The sequence below is a fragment of the Dermacentor variabilis genome, chromosome 1, assembly GCF_050947875.1.
Source record: "Dermacentor variabilis isolate Ectoservices chromosome 1, ASM5094787v1, whole genome shotgun sequence".
Classification (NCBI taxonomy): Eukaryota; Metazoa; Arthropoda; class Arachnida; order Ixodida; family Ixodidae; genus Dermacentor; species Dermacentor variabilis.
The window spans coordinates 140,525,545-140,545,728 of NC_134568.1; positions in this window are offsets into that span (position 1 = coordinate 140,525,545).

A 20,184-nucleotide genomic window follows, 5' to 3' on the forward strand; every position below is an offset into this window, starting at 1 on the left:
GAGGAAAGAATACAACACCTATAAAGACAAAATACACACCTAATCTCCGTCGTCACTCAATCACAGGAGGAAACCAACAAAGAGAGAGAGAGAGCAAACTAACAGCTCTATAATTCAACACTCCCGCACGAAAGCACCACCAAAACAAATAGTTAACACACCCGCTGCATCCGCAGCGTCTTCGCGATCATCCTCCCCACAACGCAACCACCACGCAAAAAAGCGACCTCTACCGACTGAAAAAGCCCCATGGATGAAATTAAATCTATGCTGGAGCAAAATTTCTCACAGTTTGCCGCACAAATTTGCAGCCGAATCGAATCACTTGAGGCTATAGACATAGCAAACAATAAGCAGTTTTGCTAGCTTTACATCCACCTTTGAGCAGGGTGCAACGATTGCAGGTGCCAGGCAGCGTCCAGAAACTCCCCATGTACTTCAACATGGCGGGACTGCATAATGACATAACAATCTGGCAATGAAACTGTAGAAGCTTCGGAAAAAAAACGAAGTAACCTGCAGCTCCACGTACAAAACCTTAAAGAAAAAGTCCCCGCCATTATTGCCCTGCAAGAAATACTTGGCAATGTTGAACTGCGAAACTATAAGACCTACGAAAACCAAATTCCAGAGAAATACCAAATCACCACATTAGTCCAGAGAAATCTAAAGGCATAGTACATGACCTAGAAATATATGACTAGTAGAACTAATTCGACAAACGGTAGACATACCCGCCACATTCATTCTTAATGTATGCAGCAAACCAAAGGGAGGACAGCCTACCGTTATCGAAGCGATAAATAGGACACTCAAAATTTCTAAACAGGATCCACTAGTCATAGTTTGGGACTTTAATGCACAAAACATGGCATGGGGATACAGAGCCAATAATAAGAAAGGCACGCACCTCTGGAATTACATCGAGGATGCGCGGTTTACGCTACACACAGACCCAGTCACCCCTACTAGTATAGGCAGGAGCACACAGGTTAACACATCCCCGGACCTGACGCTCATAAAGTGTATAGGTGAAGCAACATGGCAGAACACCATGACTAACCTAGGTAGTGACCACTGCTTAGTGGCAACTACTATAACTGCCGAAAAACCTCAGAGGTATAGGCAAGAAACCAGTCCAAATTACGCACTAGGACAAATTCAGACAACTCAGAGCTCAAAACGCTGAGAATGAGATAAACAACCTAGAGGAATGAGTCAAAAGTCTCATCAGTGATGTTAAAACAGTAACCAAATCAATCCCATCCTCAGAGACACCACAATCTCTGGACAGTCGGCTGCTACATATGTGGGAAGCATACGACATGCTGTAGAGAAGGTGGCAAACGCAAAAACTCATTCGGCCATTGCGCATTAAAATTGCTAAGCTATCCAAAGAGATAGAAAATTAGGCACAACTGCTTGCCAGACAACAATGGGCCAAGTCTGCGACCAGATGAGTGGCAAACTTGGCCTCAAGGATACTCGGCACCTCCTCAGACACCTCAGACACAGCAAAATAGCGCACAGTAAAAACATCATTAGACTAGTGCATAACCAAGCATACACAGATAAAGAACTCGTCGAGGAACTCAGAGAGAGATACTTAAACACATCAAACAAAGTCTCTCTGCCGAGCCACTCAGGAACCCCGAACCACAAACTGGACGAGGTGATCCAAGAGTCAGAAGTGCGAGCTGCGCTTGAAAGACTCAGGACCTTCTTGGCTCCAGGCGCGGACGGAGTTACAAACAAAACACTAAGAAACTTAGATGAAACCTCGATCGAAGCCATTACTAAATACTTCAACGAATGTTGGGAAAGAGGGGAACTCCGCTCATCCTGGAGGCATGCAAAGGTCGTCTTCATTCCGAAACCTGGAAAGAAGCTTGACTCACAGAACCTCAGGCCCATATCTCTCACCTCTTGCTTAGGCAAAGTGTGAGAGCACGTAATTATAAGTAGGCTGCAGAGCCACATGGATGACAGGAATGACTTCCCGCACACTATGATAGGCTTTAGAGGAAATCTATCAACACCAAACATTATGGTAAGACTCTCAGAAGAGGTTTTAGACCTTATTAACAGGAAAATGACTGGAGTTGTCCTAACCCTAGATCTAACAAAAGCCTTTGACAAAATTAAGCATGAAGCAATCATGCTTGCATTGGAGGAACTTAATGTCGAGCACAAAACTTACAACTGTATCAAAGCCTTCCTGTCTGACAGGACTGCCGGACTCCAGTTAGGCTCCATCGCATCTTCTACATTGCAATTTGGCAGCGAAGGAACCCCACAGGTATCAGTACTATTCCCTTTCATGTTTAACAACTGTCTTATACCGCTAGCTACCGCACTTAGCACAATCCCTGGTTTAAGACACTCACTGTAAGCTGACATTATCACGCTCTGGGCTAATACCGGAAGCCATAGTGAGATAGAGGAAACACTACAAGCAGGAGCAGGCCGAGTGTCATATCATGCGAATCAAATAGGTCTCTCATGCTCCCCCCAAAAGTCAGAATTTCTGATTATAAGGGCTCAACCACAAGCAAAAATGTCTTACCGGACATCAAGGTGATGGTAGATGGCACATACGTACAAGAAGTGCAGACCCTTAGAATCCTGGGTATGCACGTACAAAACAACGGAAAGAACGCAGTCACCCTGAACAAAATCATAGGGTGCGTTAGCCAAACAGACTAATCAAGCGAATAGCAAACAAACATAAAGAGATGAAGGAAGCGGATCTCAGGCAACTTGCCCAAGCCTTCGTCCTGAGCCGGATAGTATATTTCCTTCCTTACCTGCACCCCTACCCAACTGAAAAGAAGAAAATCGACTGCCTAATTAGACAATCATACAAATCAGCCCTTCACCTCCCTAGATACATGTCTAATGAGAAGCTCCTAGAACTGGGAATCCACAATACCCTAGAGGAGCTGGCCGAGGCACACAAACTAGCCCAGCTGGAGAGGCTATCCAAAACTGAAGTAGGAAGACAAAAACTGGAGGACCTAAGGATCCGATATCCATGAACATCATAGGAACAGGAGAGCAAGAGCTAAAGCTCTAACTAAACACTACTCAGGCCTGCAGGATGCAGTCCACGTCGACGTTGCGGAATACCCAAGTCGAGATGCCTTCTCTATAGCCAAAGTCAACAAACAAGGCCAGGCCCATTCTGCAGCAACAGTTAGTTGCATGCATGCAGATGAAGCAGAAGAGGCTGTTATAGCTCTGGCTATCAATGGCATCCCCGCGAAAATCATTTTTATCGATTCTAAAACTGAAGTTAGAAACTTTGTCAGTGGCAAAATCCACAAACCCGCCCTGCAAATTCTAAACAAATATCCACCACCTGATCGCCAGATTCAAATCATCTGGGTCCCTGCACATTCCTCGCACCCAGGACATAAGGCTGCCCACAATTAAGCCCGAGCTCTCGTCAGCCGGGCGGTGGGAGACCTCGATCTGGGTTTAGCGAGAGATCGCATGGTGACGTTCCACGAAATTACTATGCACTACCGCGAATATAGCCAAAAATACCCCCTTCCACATAAATCACTGGATAAACTGCAACAGGAGGTTACCTGGAGACAGTTGCAGGCTGGCTCATTTGCCAACCCTTACAAGTCATCATCATCATCATTATCATCAGCCTGGTTACGCCCACTGCAGGGCAAAGGCCTCTCCCATACTTCTCCAACTACCCCGGTCATGTGCTAATTGTGGCCATGTTGTCCCTGCAAACTTCTTAATTTCATCCGCCCACCTAACTTTCTGCCGCCCCCTGCTACGCTTCCCTCCTCTTGGAATCCAGTCCGTAACCCTTAATGACCATCGGTTATCTACCCTCTTCATTAATGTCCTGCCCATGCCAATTTCTTTTTCTTGATTTCAACTAAGATGTCATTAACTCGCGTTTGTTCCCTAACCCAATCTGCTCTTTTCTTATCCCTTAACGTTACACCCATCATTCTTCTTTCCATAGCTCGTTGCGTCGTCCTCAGTTTAAGTAGAACCCTTTTCGTAAGCCTCCAGGTTTCTGCCCCGCAGGTGAGTACTGGTAAGACACAGCTGTTATACACTTTTCTCTTGGGGGATAATGACAAGCTGCTGTTTATTATCTGAGAGTGCCTGCCAAACGCACCCCAGCCCATTCTTATTCTTCTGATTATTTTGACCCATACAAGTACTCACTTATATATCCGGGCTGCTTCTCACCTAAATGCAAAAACTGCGACGCCCGTAAGGCGGACCTGACACATACATTGAGCGACTGCCCCGACCTAAAGCCTAGCGCGGAACTCCAACTTAACAACACTTCGGACTCCGAGGTAGCGGTGTCCAGCTCGGATCCCGCAGTCCAGCTGCGGACCGTCAACTGGGCTTTGAAGGTCGCCGAAAGTCAAGGGCCTTGCGGCCACCTCATGCCGCCTGGCAGAAGAAATAACGCAGTAATTCACGTAATTCGAAGATCTGATGAAAATAAAGTTTTCCTCCTCTTCCTCCTCTTTCCACCGTCAGTGTCACTAATATTCAGTGCACACAACTTCTAAAGCGAGGTTTAACGTAAAACATTTCGTATTTGGAGCTGCCGTTTACGGGTAACATGACGTTACGAAATCCGGCATGTCTATGCTTCCCCCGCGGACCTACCTTCCTAATCTTCCATACTATCCTATATACATATCTACGTATATCTAAAACATTTTCTGGCGAAAAAATTTAGACGACCAATACCGATTTGTGCCACCCCCTCCCCCCCTCCCTAGCGAGGATTAAGATCGTGAGGTCCGTTTTAATTGGTGTCGCCGCGTGCTGTATATATATATATATATATATATATATATATATATATATATATATATATATATATATATATATATATATATATATATATATATATATATATATATATATATATCCGCACCGAGCATCCTCCAGGAAACACTCGGGCTGCTTTACACCGCCACTGGCACCAAACGGACCTTTTGGAAAAACCATTGTCGACCACCCATCGCCTCTGTGCAACGCAAGAAAGGTACCGAAAGAAGCCGCGCCGCGCGGGTGGCCCTACTTGGCACGTGCTTTGTCCGTGCCGTCCGGCGTAGCGGTCTTCATCTGATTGCTGCGCGACCGCGTATTGTCAGACGCTGACAGTGATCCCTAAGTGCCACCTAGGCAGTGCATTGACGAGCTGAGACGGTTGCGCGCTCTCTCCTTTCCTCGCTCCCTTCCATCTTTCCCCATCTATACAGCGCTGACGCCGCTGTTATGCAGCTCTCTTATTATGCCGCTCGCGCTGCGTGACGCTTGCCCGGCGTGTGCGCGCCGCTCGGGGAGCGCCGCGGCGAGATCCCGGCACGCGACGGGTGTACGCGTGGGTAACCCGCGCGGGCCGCACAATTGGGGGTCGGCGGCGGCGACTCGGGTAGCATTGTTGACCCCTGGCGTGCGTGAGCCGATACGTAGGCTTTCGGTAGACGCTCAGACGCCCGAGGTCTGTTGTGGGCACGGCTTTCGTAGAGTTGCACACTTTCCATTCGTTGAAGTTTTCGCGCTTTCGCAGTTTGTTGATGTATACGGGGCGTCCCGGCTAACGTTAGTCAAGCTCGTAAAAAATAAAATATAGGATATACGAGGACGCAACCAATGGCACTCTGTCAGCAGTGGCGTGCACCACCAGGAAGATTTCTTCTCTTTCATACTTGAACTATGGATAATTAAATGAGATTCATTAGCGAACTTTTTAATTACTAAATCGAGGGCGCGAATTTCGATCGAAGAGCAATAACTGCGTTTTAAAACGCCTGATTCAGTTGTTTTCAGTGTGCTATGTGTCGCGTAATTATTTCTTCCGCGTTATAAAGAAAATGTGCGAAATATGAAAATAGCCGCATGATTATGCGCCGCGGCACCAGTGGTCCCAGGCGTTACTCGAAAGAAATAACTCTGCTCAATGCCTGGCTCGGCGGCCACGCGAAAGTGCCGAGGCATCGGTATCGGCGTTGGTCACCGCGAGCTGCCTTTTCCGCGTGAAGCGCGAAGCCAATGCCGTGCGCAATGGCATTGAGGAGGAGGACGACAAAAGCATTGTGTTACTGTATATGTGGCTCCCTTAAGAAGGTAAAGTGAGCTTAAGAAGGTAAAATAAGCTTCGCTTTAAAGAGACTGCAGCCTGCTTTCACAAAGGTGCAACGCGGAATCGTAAAAAATTCAAAACGGTACTGTTTGGTATTCCCACGGTGGCTGAACGACTGCGGCGCCACATTTCCATATCGTAGTCTAGGTATGCAGCCACGTTTGACGCCCGTCGAAATGTGGCCTGGATCGAGCCCGTGACCTCGAGTTGAAGAGTGCAGCGCCACTGCCACTAAGCTACCGCGGCGAATGACCTATCTACTGAGCACGTTTCCACGTGGACGGTGCTCTAGGCCACCCGGAGGGATGACACTCTCGTGTCGCGTGGGACCACCAGTCCCAGATTTTCCAGGGGCTCCATCCTCCTGCCCGTGTCCCTCAGCCCTTGGCCGGCTACACAACCAATGACCGGCGCACGAACGAACGCGTATACACCCCTGAGGAAAGGGCGCGCCTTTGATAGATTTGCGGCGTGCCCGAAGCCAGCTGGGCGCGTCGCCGTGCAAGCCTGCTACATCTTCAACACACACACATGCTGCCGGTGTGACAGAGGCATCCCAAAGCCGGCCCTGCCGTGGGCGCAGCCGTAGCGTTGATTCAGCGCTTCTGTCCCGACCTCCTCCGGCGATTCCACGACTACCTGATAGACATGGACGATTTTTCATACCGGTCGCCCGAACTTCTTTAGGAGGGAGGGGGGGGGGGGGTTAGGGTTTCCGGCCACGCTTTCGCTTTTTTGACGCGGCAGTTAACTTTGCATGCTGTTGAAGCTGCATTTTAAACGCATGAGCGCGTAATGCACTTCGGCGTAGAAAAAGAAAGTCTATAGACCGTAGGTTTTCAGCGTGCGGGTCATATATTAATAGACAAATACTAGGAAGACCAAGCATTATAAACACATCGTTTGGAAGAGGCGCATCGAGATACCTTAAAAAAGTAAAAAACAATTGGCTAACGTCGTGTATGTGCCTTTTTAAACACGTTTCTGGGATAACATCTCTTAAGAAGAACATCGCGTCCCTCCTTTCTTTTATGCGAAAGCGTCAAGTGGCCCATTGAGCGAAAATGTCGGCGTCTGTAGTCTGTAGCAGCGAAACGGCACCTATACTCACGGACAACTTTCTGTGACTATGAAGGGAAAGCTACGGGCGCGTGTACGCTGCATGAGTGTTACCGCGCCAAGTAGTCCCGCCGCGTTCGACAGTGCTTTTGATTGCTCGGAACAGACGCTGGGAATCGACGCAGCTTCCACGTGCGACGGTTTCGCGTTTGCCCAGACGCGGAAGGGAACCGCCGCAAAATAAGTAAACGCTTACACTCGGCGATGTGTTCCGTTTTACACAACTGCTGCTAATAAGGTGTGTTTATGTTTTCTCTTCCCCAGCCTAAAGTGGATTAAAACGCGGGACCCCTTTCAGAAGCGCTCTCACTTGTGCGCGCTCTGCCTCCGTAGCTTTCCCTTCGTATCGGTTGTCTGCGAGTGTAGACTCGCATTGCCATTGGCTGCGACGCCACGTCACGAGCGCCCCTAGTCCGAGCAGAGCGGGCGAGAGGGTGCACCTGCTGGTGTCAAGAGCGCGCCAGGTGTTGCGTGGAGGGCAAGATATACTCCGGCGTAACGCGCGCGGTCAAGCGACGTCGGTGAAAAGCGCGCAGTCTACAGTCCGGCGTCACGGCGTAGCCGGTGTGCCCAGGTGCGCTTGGCGAGCTCAACGCCGCCGGCGCGGACATAGAGCGTGTTCTATTTCACGCGGCTGACGCTAGACCAGAATGCACTGCGCGCTGTAGCGGCAGCGAGCAGAAGGCAGAATGGCGGCCTGCGGTGCGCGTACTGACAGTGCGTCTGTGATTTTTTCAACATCCGTGTGCGATGACAGCGCGAGTGAGGACGCCTGCTTGATTCGCAATCGTCCATGTGTATACGATGTGAAACGCATGGACTACTGCGACACAGAGCGGAAGAAGAACGCGTGGGAAGCTATACGAAAGCAGTGTGGTCTCGCCACAGGTAAGCTGCATTTCGCAGCTCCGGTACTAGCTGGTGGTAATCGCCGATGAGGGGAGAGGGCATCGCCGCGTTGGTCCCCGCAGACTGCTGCTGCTTGCCGACTCGGGCATCAAGCGCCGCTATGGTATACGTTACTCGCAGCGCAAAACTCCAAGGACCGCTCTAGCGCCGTTCAAGTGGACATCAATGCTTTCGCATTCACAACTCGTAAGAAGTGCTTAGGTGGCCTCGGATTTTTTCGTTTGCTGACATGAAAGCCAAGAAGACTCTTTCGCTAGTGAACATGCCAGCAACACCTTATCGCATCCGAAAAATGAAGATGCATGATCATTCCCAGCCAACAAAAGTCTTTATTCCAGCGCGCGAATAGCTACGACACCAATATAGCTTTGCATAGCAAATGGTGTAGGTCATATGTCGCAATTTTGACGGCACTGCCATGTACATACCCTACAGAATATTTATGCTGATACATTTAGTCAAATAAAAATCAGTTTTGGAGAGAAAAACGAACAAAGGAGACGTAACTGATCGTATTTATCCCACGATGACGAAGGTGCAAGGAGAGAAGAGTGGCGAAAAAGAAAAAGCTAAAAATAAAGACCTACCAATTTAGGTTTGCCTTCAGTGAAGTCGTTGTTATAAAGAAAACATCTTTTTTAAGCCGTTTTTCTTGCTGTGCTCGAAGAAACACTTAACAGAAAGTCATTATTCGCTGCTGCGTTCGCTGTCCTAGGATCTTTCGCACGGCTTATTGGCGATTTCTTGTATGTATACTGTTCCATCTATACTCGTGCAATCATTCTCTCTGGTATAGGCCTGGTGCGTTTCCACAAGGCTCATCGCGTGATGTTCTGCAATTGATTTTTCTGAGTTCCATTTTGACGCTGGTGCAGAAAACAAATACTAAGACTGTGTTCTTTGATTTTAGAGACAGTAATTTAGACGCGAAATGTCTTTTAAAATCGGTCAGAGGGAATCGCTTGCTAAACCTGCCTGTAACGAATACAATGTTACAGCATTATCGATTATATCTTTGCAACCATGCTACCCACGCGCTTTACTTTGGTACCTTTGTGTGGAGGTAAAGAGCCATTACTCGATGATGCATATGCATGCCGTGCACAGATGACGCCATTGTCGTGCCAGGAATTACGCAATTGGAGCTAAAATTGGCCCCTCGCTCGGCGTTCAGAGAGACGGTAGTCGATTCGAGCAGGATTGGTCGCGTCTGAGAGAGCTCACCCAGCCATAGTATAGGTATCATCCATCCAACTCAATCTAGTGCTCATTAAGACCTACTAGATGCGCAATTTGCTGCAGAAATTTCACGATCGCTCGGCTATGGCGCCCCCGCGTTCGGCACAGTGGGCCCTGAAATGGCGTGAAGAGACTCGGGCATAGCAAGACAGAGGGATATACCCACACCCCCTTGACCACGCCGGAACGTGTCAGTCTTTATTATAGGAAGCGCAAGCACAGGATCGAGCCCCAATCATCGACGAGTGCGGCGGGCTCGAGTGGGACAAGGCAGTCTGGGGCGCCACCATGTAGGGGGATCATTTCTTTATCCTGTTGCCCAAAATCTCTCTGCAAAACAAACGGGCTTACTGCAAATAGGGCACTAGAGCGATTGCAAACTTAGACCGTAAGACCCCCAACTATAGCTGCAACAAAAGTTAGGCAAGTAACCTTTCTAATAAGTGAATAAATGTAACTTGTCTATTCGGTTGCGTCACTTCTGTACCGTAATGCCCACACACCCTGTGCAACAGGCACAAAACATTTCACGTACAGCCTATACCCGATTTTTTTTAAATGGTAAAACACCTTCGCCACCCTGCATGGTCACGCGCCCTTTGCTAATTGCCACAGGGCCTTATAACCAGATCCGTCTGGCCAAATGTTTTAAAGCGACTTTCACATTTGCACCGTGTTCCGCACGTTAAAAAAGATGAAAAAAGAAGGAAAATACGGAAATAGAGCGATTCGACTGCTCTATTGCTCCATGCATATTTCGACAAGGGAGAGTAAACGATGAAGATGATGTGCGTTCACGAGGCAGATTTCTTTCTTTCTTTTTCGTTTTCTAGCAGATTGACAGCTAAAAAAAAGGGGGGGATCGCTGTATTGTGCTCGCTTTCACCTATTTATCATGACTAAAGATTCTAAATGTAGAACCATCGCTTCTCCAGAATCTAGAACTGTAAATTATTACTTCGAAGACATTTCTTGAGTCTGCCCCGATTCTTAGCCAATTCCTCCGAGTTGGTAGGCGCCACTGTCTTTAATATCATTATCATTATCATCATCTTCATCAAGATGACGTTGAACATGGAACGCTGTGCTCCGTCCTTTTCTGCGCGACGCCTCACACAACCGCGTTCGCCTCCGGAGAGGAAGATGCCGACTCGCGTGCTCTTCCTTGGGTTTGGAGCGAGGCCCATCGGCGCCACTCGAGCTGTTTTCGATCCAGCCGTAGCTGCCGGAGCCTCTGCATCTCCATCTGCACGATCGTCCTACCAGCCGCTGTCGGAGTCCTTCTGCTGCTTCGAACCGTCCACTGCTGCCACGCTGAGTCCACTTGTACCAGCGCCCCGCTGTTCGTCGTTCCAGCCAGAATCCGCAGCGTCGCTGGCCCTGCTCCAACCCGAGTCTGTTGCCGCTACGCCACCTGCGACTCAACCAAGGGCACCGGTAACCGCTGCGATGCAGCTACTCGATCCGTTGTACCGTGGCGCACCAGGCTGCCAGGTTTTGGAAGATGCCGACAGCGTCACTCTAGCTCCTCGCCCACGGCCTAGCCCGACGTCGCCGGCCGTTACGCGTCGGCCATGAAGGCTGGCCGGGACTGCGACAGCGGCGTTTCCGTGGCCGTGATGAACTCATTCGCAAACGGAGAGCTCTGGGTATGTCTGGAGTAAACCGACTATGCGGAGCAGAAAATCCGAAGCACCGGCCAGCAGCTGTTGTAGTTTAACTATAAGCAATAATGTGTGTAAGTAAAACGTAATTGAGAAAATTTTGTTGACTTCTTTTTTTTTTTTTTTTTTGTGTGTGTGTGTGTGTGTGTGTGTGTGTGTGTGTGTGTGTGTGTGTGTGTGTGTTTGTGTGAGTGCAGCGTTTACACGCTGCTGGCGTTTCTTTGGTTTGTGCATAGGTTTGATAGGTCTAACTTTTAAAGCAATTTTAAAACGAGTGACCCACACTGAACGTGTCTGCGCGGCCGCATTGAAGCTTACAAACTCAATCCCGGCCACGACGGCCGCATTTCGGTGGGGGCGAAATGCGAAGACACCCGCGTGCTTAGATTTAGGTGCACGTTAAAGAAACCCAGGTGGTCGAAATTTCCGGAGTCCTCCACTACGGCGTGCCTCATAATCGGAAAGCGGTTTTGACGCGTAAAACCCCATAATTTTTTTTTATTTACATACTTAGCTGCGTCCCGAAAACAGTTGTGTCAGCAGCCCATAGTGGCTGTACACGTCAACGCTATACCTCGATATCATATATGCGCAGGCAGGATGGTAAAGGGCGAGCAAAAGTACACTCGTCCAGCTGCCTCTCAGCGCGCCTTATAGCTGTCTCTGTCGGTGCGCTGTATGGTCTACGCTTGCAGATTCGCGTTGGCTAAACAGAACGGGCATCCCTTCCACTTGTTCGGAGGGGGGGGGGGGGGGGGGAGCGCCGGTTGGCACCTCGCGCGCGCATTCCCGCGCCGGGTGGTCCGGGCGCCCGCTGACCCGCTTTCTTGGCGGACGCCTCTCGCAACGGACACGTTGCGCTGCTGCCCCCGAACCCCTTTGTCTGACAATTACACGCTATTATAGACCACCTCCCCCCCCCCCCCCACAGTAGATGTGCCCCGGCAACGGCTGCCGCATGCGTGTACTGCGTGTGGGCTGCAGCTTTCCGCTCTCGCTTCGAGTGCGTACACTTTATTCACCGAGGGGCTCTGCTGAACCTCTCCTTCTGCGACTGCTGGTGTGGAGTTGCCAGCTGTACGCGCTCAAAACGTCTGCGGTTTATTTTATTTTTCTGTTTTTTTTTTCTTTAATCTCAACGACGACGGTAGCAGGCCTTGTTTCAGTGGAAAGTGCCGGAGTTCGTGCGCGATTTTCTGCGTGCGCTGCCGTGTACTTCTCTCTGCTTGGCAGCTCCTTCCGAGTCAACGCCCTTGCGTCTGGCTTACTGCGCATTTCGCCAAGGTGACAGTTCGGGCGGCATTCTAACTGTGGAATTAAAATGACTCGGTGGCGATGAACGAAACTTTGGACTAGAACACATGTTGCATATGCTGCGTATGCATCGCAGGCACTAAACAAGACACGAATGCATGCGGTATCTAGAGACGCAAAATTTCCGGACATCTTGAAGGCGTGAAAAAAAAAATACATGGCAAATTCTTTTCAAAAATTTTGAAAACACTGGTGAGATATTACGAACTATTGTAGCATGCAACGATGTAAATAAAAAAAAAAAGAAATGCAAGCAAAAGTACGTGCAAGGGGATGCTTCCAAAGTTTATTTATGACAAGGTGCTGACAAGTGCTGACAAGGTGCTGACATAACTCGCTTTCTTTCTTTCATTTTGCTCGGACATGTTTTTGTATCTATTGGAACTCTCGCCTGCTGACCATGAAAGCTGCTGTTTTGCTTTGCTGGAGAGGGTAGGTTGGTGCACTGTCTGCACGCGTGCAGAACTTTCGTTTTTTTTTTTTGAGCAGTTGTACTGATTTAGTTTGTTTGTTGCGTGATCCACTGCATGTCGCGGGATCTGCATGCCGAAAGCTATATTAAACGAGGAAGCGCATTTATACACCTACGTAACGGTATCAAAGAGGCAGCCATAGATGGTCCTTTCTACCATTCGCTCGGAACCAGTCCTGAATGTCAAAGTATTAATTGAAATCTGTCTTGATTCAACCTGCGAGAAAACACCTGTTAATAATAATAACGATAATAATTTAAAAAAAGCTCAACCAAACCTCTCACCTGTCCGTATGTTTGACGCCACCAGTTTTCTAGTATTTTCTCTTTTTTCGACCGTTTGCTGCACGAAGAATTTTCAGTACTCGCTGAGGTTGTGTCTTGGCTTATTTCAGAAGGCACTGTAGTCTTTCTTTAATGAAAAAAGCATTGTGTTGAATGCTCCACGCGAATGCTATCAAAATTCATGACGTCATAACGAGTCCACGTGGTGAACTGCAGTGTGGCTTGTCACCCGCCCTTCTTTCATCTTTGCTTATTGTTGCTTATTTTTTGCCTGAACAAGTTTCCTCAGATAAAAAAATATGCCCCTTTTGCCGTTATTTAAAGGTCATTTCTTTAGTACACCTTAATATGTTTTTTTTGTGTCCCTTTAAGATAACCAAATGGACCGGTTGACATCGTATGTTGAATGAGTGAATGAATGAACGTGTATTTAAATAGGATGGCGCGTCGACATAATTATTGGGATGAGGTGGATTGGGAAAAGTGTAGATTTGTCAGTGGTACCGACTGCTCAAATTATTTGCTCAAGGCATCATCATTAACATCTGGTTCTACAGGTGTGTATCGAATCATGTTCTACAACCAGACGGCGTCTGCCACCGGTTGACGGCATAAGTGCTTGCGAATAAATTTAGAAACTTCCTGGGAATTGAGGAATCTTTATCGAATTGTTCCTTCACAGAATGAGACTGAAAGCAAAGCCGTTTCCTTGCAGAAAGGCGGAGTTATTTCTAAACATGCAATTGGTCCTGATTTTGTGCTATAGCGTCAAAAAGAAAGATGGAACCAGGTTATGTGCTTGCTTTGATGTCAGGAAGCGAAGGCGCAGCGTATAGCTATTGAAGAATGCTCCCAGAGAATAGTCCGTCTCTCAGCTCGCGTGCACCTTCTCACTATATAGATGAAAAGACGGGCAGATTTTGTACTGCATGCTGACCCAGACGTCCACGGAGTGAGTCAGTGGCTTGGCAGCACATGTAAAGCGGATTTTGAAGCCGTGTTTTCTGAACCGCCGTGAACGAGAGCATAATCGGGGCTGTTCTTTTAGCTCTCATTAATCCGTAAAAGGTCGGATCATGTGTCCCGCTTCAAGTGACGCTGCTGCATGTCGAGTTTGCCTCTCTGAGCCGGAAACAATGCCCAGCGGCCGCCATCTGGCGTCAAATACGTTACAAAACTTGGCGAAATGATGTGTGGTGTGAACGTTTTAGCGACAAAGTGAAACCAAACCAAGTTTCAGATGATTTGCCTCAATGCACTTCATATTATTCGTCAAATTCGAGGGCCTAGTTTTTTCCCCCGCATTTTATGCACTCAAGAAAAAAAAAAGAAAACGTGAGAAAAGCAGTTTTGTCTTTCTTCAAAATTTAGTTGTTTTTTTTTCCCGAGTCCTTATATCTATAATTATATCCTTTGTGCATTCCGATGTACTTTTTATTATTAGCGTCAGTGCTTGCTCAAATGAGAAAAATCTCGAGAGTGATAAGAGCTGCGGCTTTGTTTATTGTTGGAAGTGTCACTTCCTTAATTAATCCCTTCCATCCAGTTCTCCCGATTGCGCTACGTGTCGCCTGTAAGCTCTTAAATCGAGATGGGACGCGATAAAGCTTAATTCTGTGCATTTTTTGGCAATGACCTCATCGGTGTTTCGCATACTAAAAAGCTCTACGGAGAGAATTTCTAATGAGGCTGGAAACTACTAAAAGACCACGCTTCTGCCTCCCATTCAGGTATGCAAAGTACAAGCTTTACTTCTGCAATGGAATAAAAGCGATTTTAGAACCTTTCGCGGTATAGGTGACTTGCAAGCCATAAGCCATATTGAAAGAAGCAAATATTTGAAGGCTCTACTACTACTACTACTACTACTACTACTACTACTACTACTACTACTTCTACTACTACTACTACTACTACTACTTCTACTACTACAACACGAGGTTCGGGGGTTCCATACCCGGCCGTGGTGGCCACATTTCAGTGGGAACGAAATGCAAAAGCGCTCGTGCACTTAGATTTAGGTGCGCGTTAAATGAATTTCAAATGGCCTAAATTAATCCGCGTTCCTCCACTGCGGCGTCCAATACAAAAAACGCAGTTCTCTTCAGGTTATTCAGGTCATTACGAAATTAAAGGCAACAGAAAATATTCGTGGTTTTCATTGCGTGATCTTCTTGTCTGTGTTTGTTAAGCGGATCGAAACTACGTGCTTTATCATTAGCTAACGTTAGTTTCTCAGGGGCTGTTATTGTGCAAGGTCTCTTTTCCTCGAATTATCATCCGGCGTTTGGCGTCTCTCGGCGGTAACAGCGGTGCAGATGCGTCGAGCGAGCAATGAAGGCCAAACAGGGTGAATGAAAAAAAAAATCATTCTTACAAAATATGGCAACCAATTACTTTGCTATACGAAGTAATGTACGCAAATAATGTTCGTCAGTCAGGTTAAACAAATCCGTTAACCCACATAATCACGTTTCGTGATGAGATTTGTATGTTGATTTATTTTTCTTTCCATCCTACCGAGTAAAAAAAATTGCTCGGTAGGAATCAGGGGCAGAATTGACAAAGATTTTTTCTCTTGAGCGCTTTTTTTGCGCTTGGCTGGCCACTTTCGCCAATAATATGTCCGGCGTCAGGATTAGGTGGGATTTTTTCTTACGAACGTACAATTCTTTAGCGTAAGAGTTCATTTGTGAAAGCGGGCCCAGGGCTCGTAGTCTCGCAGGATAGTCTGTTGTTTAAGCGTCACGCGCAATTGTCCATCGCAGCGGCCACCGGTCGTCTCGTTGTAACGTCGATCGCCATCATGACAAGCGGGCACGGGGACGCCGTCCAATGACGAATTTCTCTGAAGGGGATTTCTGCGAATATATTTATATTAAGACCCAAAAAAGAATTATACGGTGTCATCATAGTGTTGCCGTGACGATAGACGGGCGGGTGCACTGGGTTGTGAGACCATCGCAAGTTTTATCCCTGCCTGGCTGTGCCTTGCTTCCTTTGTTCTTCTCATAAGCAGAACCTCCACCGCGTCTCGTCGAGGCCGCTCGCCTTGAATGTGCGTCGTCGTCGCCTACCCGAGGACGGCCTCCGAAGGTCGTCCCCCGGGAGCCCAGTGCCCTCGAGCTTGTGTGCCATGCTGCGAGCAGTCCCGTTGACCGGAAGCCCAACTTCTCCGGTGGCTCCTGTGCTCACGTTTTCGCCGCACGTAACAGTGCACAGGACCGCCGGCGCTTTCAGTGCTGGGGCGACAGTCCTTCCGGCTTCGATGACGGACGAAGCGCACAGCGACCGCACGCCCGGACGTTCGTGCGCGTGTGTTTGCGCTGACGTCTCACGCTCGCATCGATTTCGGCGCTCTCGCTTGACGACTTAAGCGTGCAGAGGCTCCTTTTTTTGAGCTGCGACTATTGTGAACGCCTCTGCGTAATGGGACATGCCCACTGAGAACGGCAACAGTCGACGGCTGCTCGCTAACAGTTGCCCGATCTACCGCGGCTCGTTTGTCGTGCTGACGTGCTATAGATTCGCGGCTGTGTACGTGCAACTATGCGCACGCGTTGTACGTAGCCCGGATATTCTGTATTCGTTTCGTTTTCATCGACACTCGTTCGGCTTAATATTCGCGGCAAGCTGGGTGCGCCGATTCTGCGCACGTGTTTCGAATGAGAATAATAAACTCTGAGCGCGCCGGGCGCGCTCTTTGCTCACACGAGCCGCCGCTGTAATCGCGGCTGAATTGTTTACGCAGCGTGAAGAAGGGAGTTTCCTGGGAGCAATTTCGTTAAAGTCGAACGTGTGTGTCGACGCCTTCCCCAATCTTCGCGGCGCAGCGCTCGCGCCGCTATAGGTTGCTCGCGGATGTTCCCGTACAACCGGGTGCTGCGCTTTTTTCTTTTCCGTAATCGAGCCCAGGGAGCGCGCGTCGGCCGAGAAAATACAAGCGGCGGGCCGCACCTCCCCAGCGTTTCTATCCGAAGCACACGCGTTATGTAAGCGTGTGTTACACAACGCGCGAGGCGGTTAAGGCGCCGGGGCCGGCATCTCGCCGCGTATTGTGCGCTGAGAGGCCCATGGCCATCCTTCTTCCGCACTCCCTTCCTGTCGGTTTTGCAAGCGCGCCGCGCGCGAACTGCGCTCGGCTTTTACGGGGCGCTGCAGGAGGCGAATTAATAATAAGCGGCGTTGCCGGAAAGGATGTCCCGCGTCACGACGCACACACGTAATGCGCCCCGGCCGAACAAACATATTCGACCGCATGCCCTCGTCGCGAGCGCACGCACGACATGTCGCGGCGGGTACGTGCTCCGTGCGCGGCGCGTGTGCTCATACACACACACGCACACACGCGGACGTATTTACCCGCGCAGCTTCCGTGGCACGGCACTTCGCCGTGCTCTTCTTCCGTCGAGTTTGTTTTCGGCGCGCGCTGTGCCGTGACGAGCGCTGCGGCGGAGTCGTCGTTTCGCGCGCCGCGACTCTCATCTGTATACGAAGCCGGTATGCGCGCGAGTTTCGCGTCTCTCGGGCTGCGGAAGGGCCACTGCGCGCCTGCCGAGAGAGCGCAGCAACGCCCCCCCCCCCCCCCCCCCCGCCCCTTAGCCGCGCGTTTCCCGTCTCGCTCGCCGCGCGCTGGGCTCCTCCGGGCTCGTGCAGCGGCATCTGCCCGCGCGTGTGCTGAGCCACTGAGGAAATAGTCGGGTCCACTGCGCGTCGCGAAAGCGTTATTTGAGATGAGTGACACTCAGGGAAGTGTTGTGCGGCGCCGAGCTGCACGCGCGAAGAGATCGCGTTGCTGCTGCTGCTGCTGCTTTCTTTAACGGGTGCGACCTGACGACTTGCCAAAGGGTCGGTCATCGCTGCGGAAAGAGGTATAGGAGGGGGGGGGAAGGGCTCGTCGTCTGTCTCTTTTTTGTTGTTTTCGTTTTCTTCTTTAGCTGCGTGTGCTTGGCAGCGCTTGGCGCAAGCGGAAGGCATTCGCGGCTGCCGCCGCACGTTTCGCTGGGGAAGCTCATCGAGCGTACAGCGAGACATACGTTCGAATGTGGCCCTGTCCGGCAATGAAATGCCCCCGAATGAACGCACATCATGCTAGTACTTAATGCTGTTACGTTGTAGTGACGGTATTGAATTAGACGGTGAAAAACGGTCACCGAAAACAGGTAATGTACGTGTGTCAATACGCCACATCGTCGTGTTGTCCTATGTATTATACCACGGCATATAGGACGTCTGTTTCAACCGTTGGTTGAAACAGACGTCGACGGAAGAAGAAAGGACTACTGCCCGTCCGCTAGGAAAGTGCGAAATCGGACTGCTCGGATTATAAGCTAATTTATCTTGTGGGGAGGCTGACCCCCTAATACGGAGTCGAAGAGCGCCGACCCCTTCAGTAGAAGCCGGGGATAGGCAGCTGGCAGCGGGGTGTGTATCACATGCCTGCGACGTGTAAATGTGCTCGCTCTTCTTGACTGTTACGGAGGCATTACTGCGTCGGGCGTCCATTTTAAGAAGGCGCCCTCTCACCAGGTAGCTGCTTTGTAGCCACCCTTTGATCGCTTATCATCCGCAATTTTCATTCATGGCACGTAGAGCGAGCGCACGCACCTGCTACATGTAGGGACGGACCTCGCCGGAGCTCATCGGTGCGATAGGGCGGCGTGTGCTCACCTGGCGTATTATAAAAAGGAAAATAAAGACGTCTGTTGGCAGTTTAGTATAGGTACGCGGCACTCGAGTGAGCCACTCGCTTCCGTCCCGACAGCAACGTCCGCATCTACGCAGGTCTAGGCAGGGCGCTGGTCATTAAAAAAGCGACGCTGAGGCGGGCGAGAGAGAGGCCGGGACGCGGCACGGCAACCAAGTTGAGGCAACAAGTGTGCACTCGGCGCTCGATGGATGGGACCACTTTGCGCCGTTCCTCGGGACTGGCTGTGAGTCTTTCTTCGGGGCAGGCGACAACGCGTGTGCGCGCAGTCCGGCGTTCGATTGGGCGCACGGCTCGTCAGCTGACTGCCGCGGTTACCCCCGCCGGGATACCCGGGACTCCGACCGGCGCACATCATTCGTCTTTTCTTCGCGTACGCCACTGCGTGTGTCGTCGCACGCAACTTTGTTGCGTGATCGTGTTTCGCGCCTGCGCGAGCGGCGCCCATGGGAATGGAGACGGATTGATGCGCGGAAACGAATAAACGCGTGTCTGCGCTCCTTGGCTCTGCATGGGGCCCGTTCGTTATTTACGTAGCTCCTGTTGTAAGTTCTTCCCCGACTTGTTTCGGAACAGTCGTATACACGCAAGCTATTGACTGGTCTATTTATTTGGATATCATTGGGGGGGAAATGTTGGCAACTATTTTGTCGCCGGCTTCACAAACAATAAATTGTTAGATGAATAAAGGATGATAACACGCGGAGATGTGCGAGCCATTTGGACAGTGCAGCAGTTTTCGCGAACGTTCGCACATTCTGCAGCTTTTGCAGTTAGACGCAAGTAAATAAAGCACAAACAATAGAAGTAAATAAAAAAAAGAATCAGTTACAAACGATCAAGTGCATAAACGACTCAAAAAAAAAAGAAAGAAAGGCACGTTCAGCACAAATCACCAACTTAGCATCACCAAGCGAAGTTTGGCTGGTGCTTAAGATGTAAAGGGGCAGCTTTGTGGCTACTCTTCTTGGGGCTACTTCTTCCTTGTACATTTAGTTTGAGGAGTCAAATTGAAATTGAATTTCAATTTGACTCTGTCCAATAAGCTTTCAGTGGCACTTAAAAGAACTGGTACTGTAAAAATTCATTGTCATTCCTGTTGCGGCTCGAAGTGGCGTTTGGACCAGGAATCCACCAAGCCCATTGATGAGGACGTCCGGTAGTAGGAATGAAGGAAAAAGGGTTTATCTTACATTATTTACACTGGCTCCAGATCGGGAAGCCCACTCCATGGAGGAGCATATTAAACGTCTGAGTTCACATGAGGACACGTCAGCATCCTCACTGCACCAAAGGTCTCCGCCTTTAATACCCTCGTCTTCCCTAG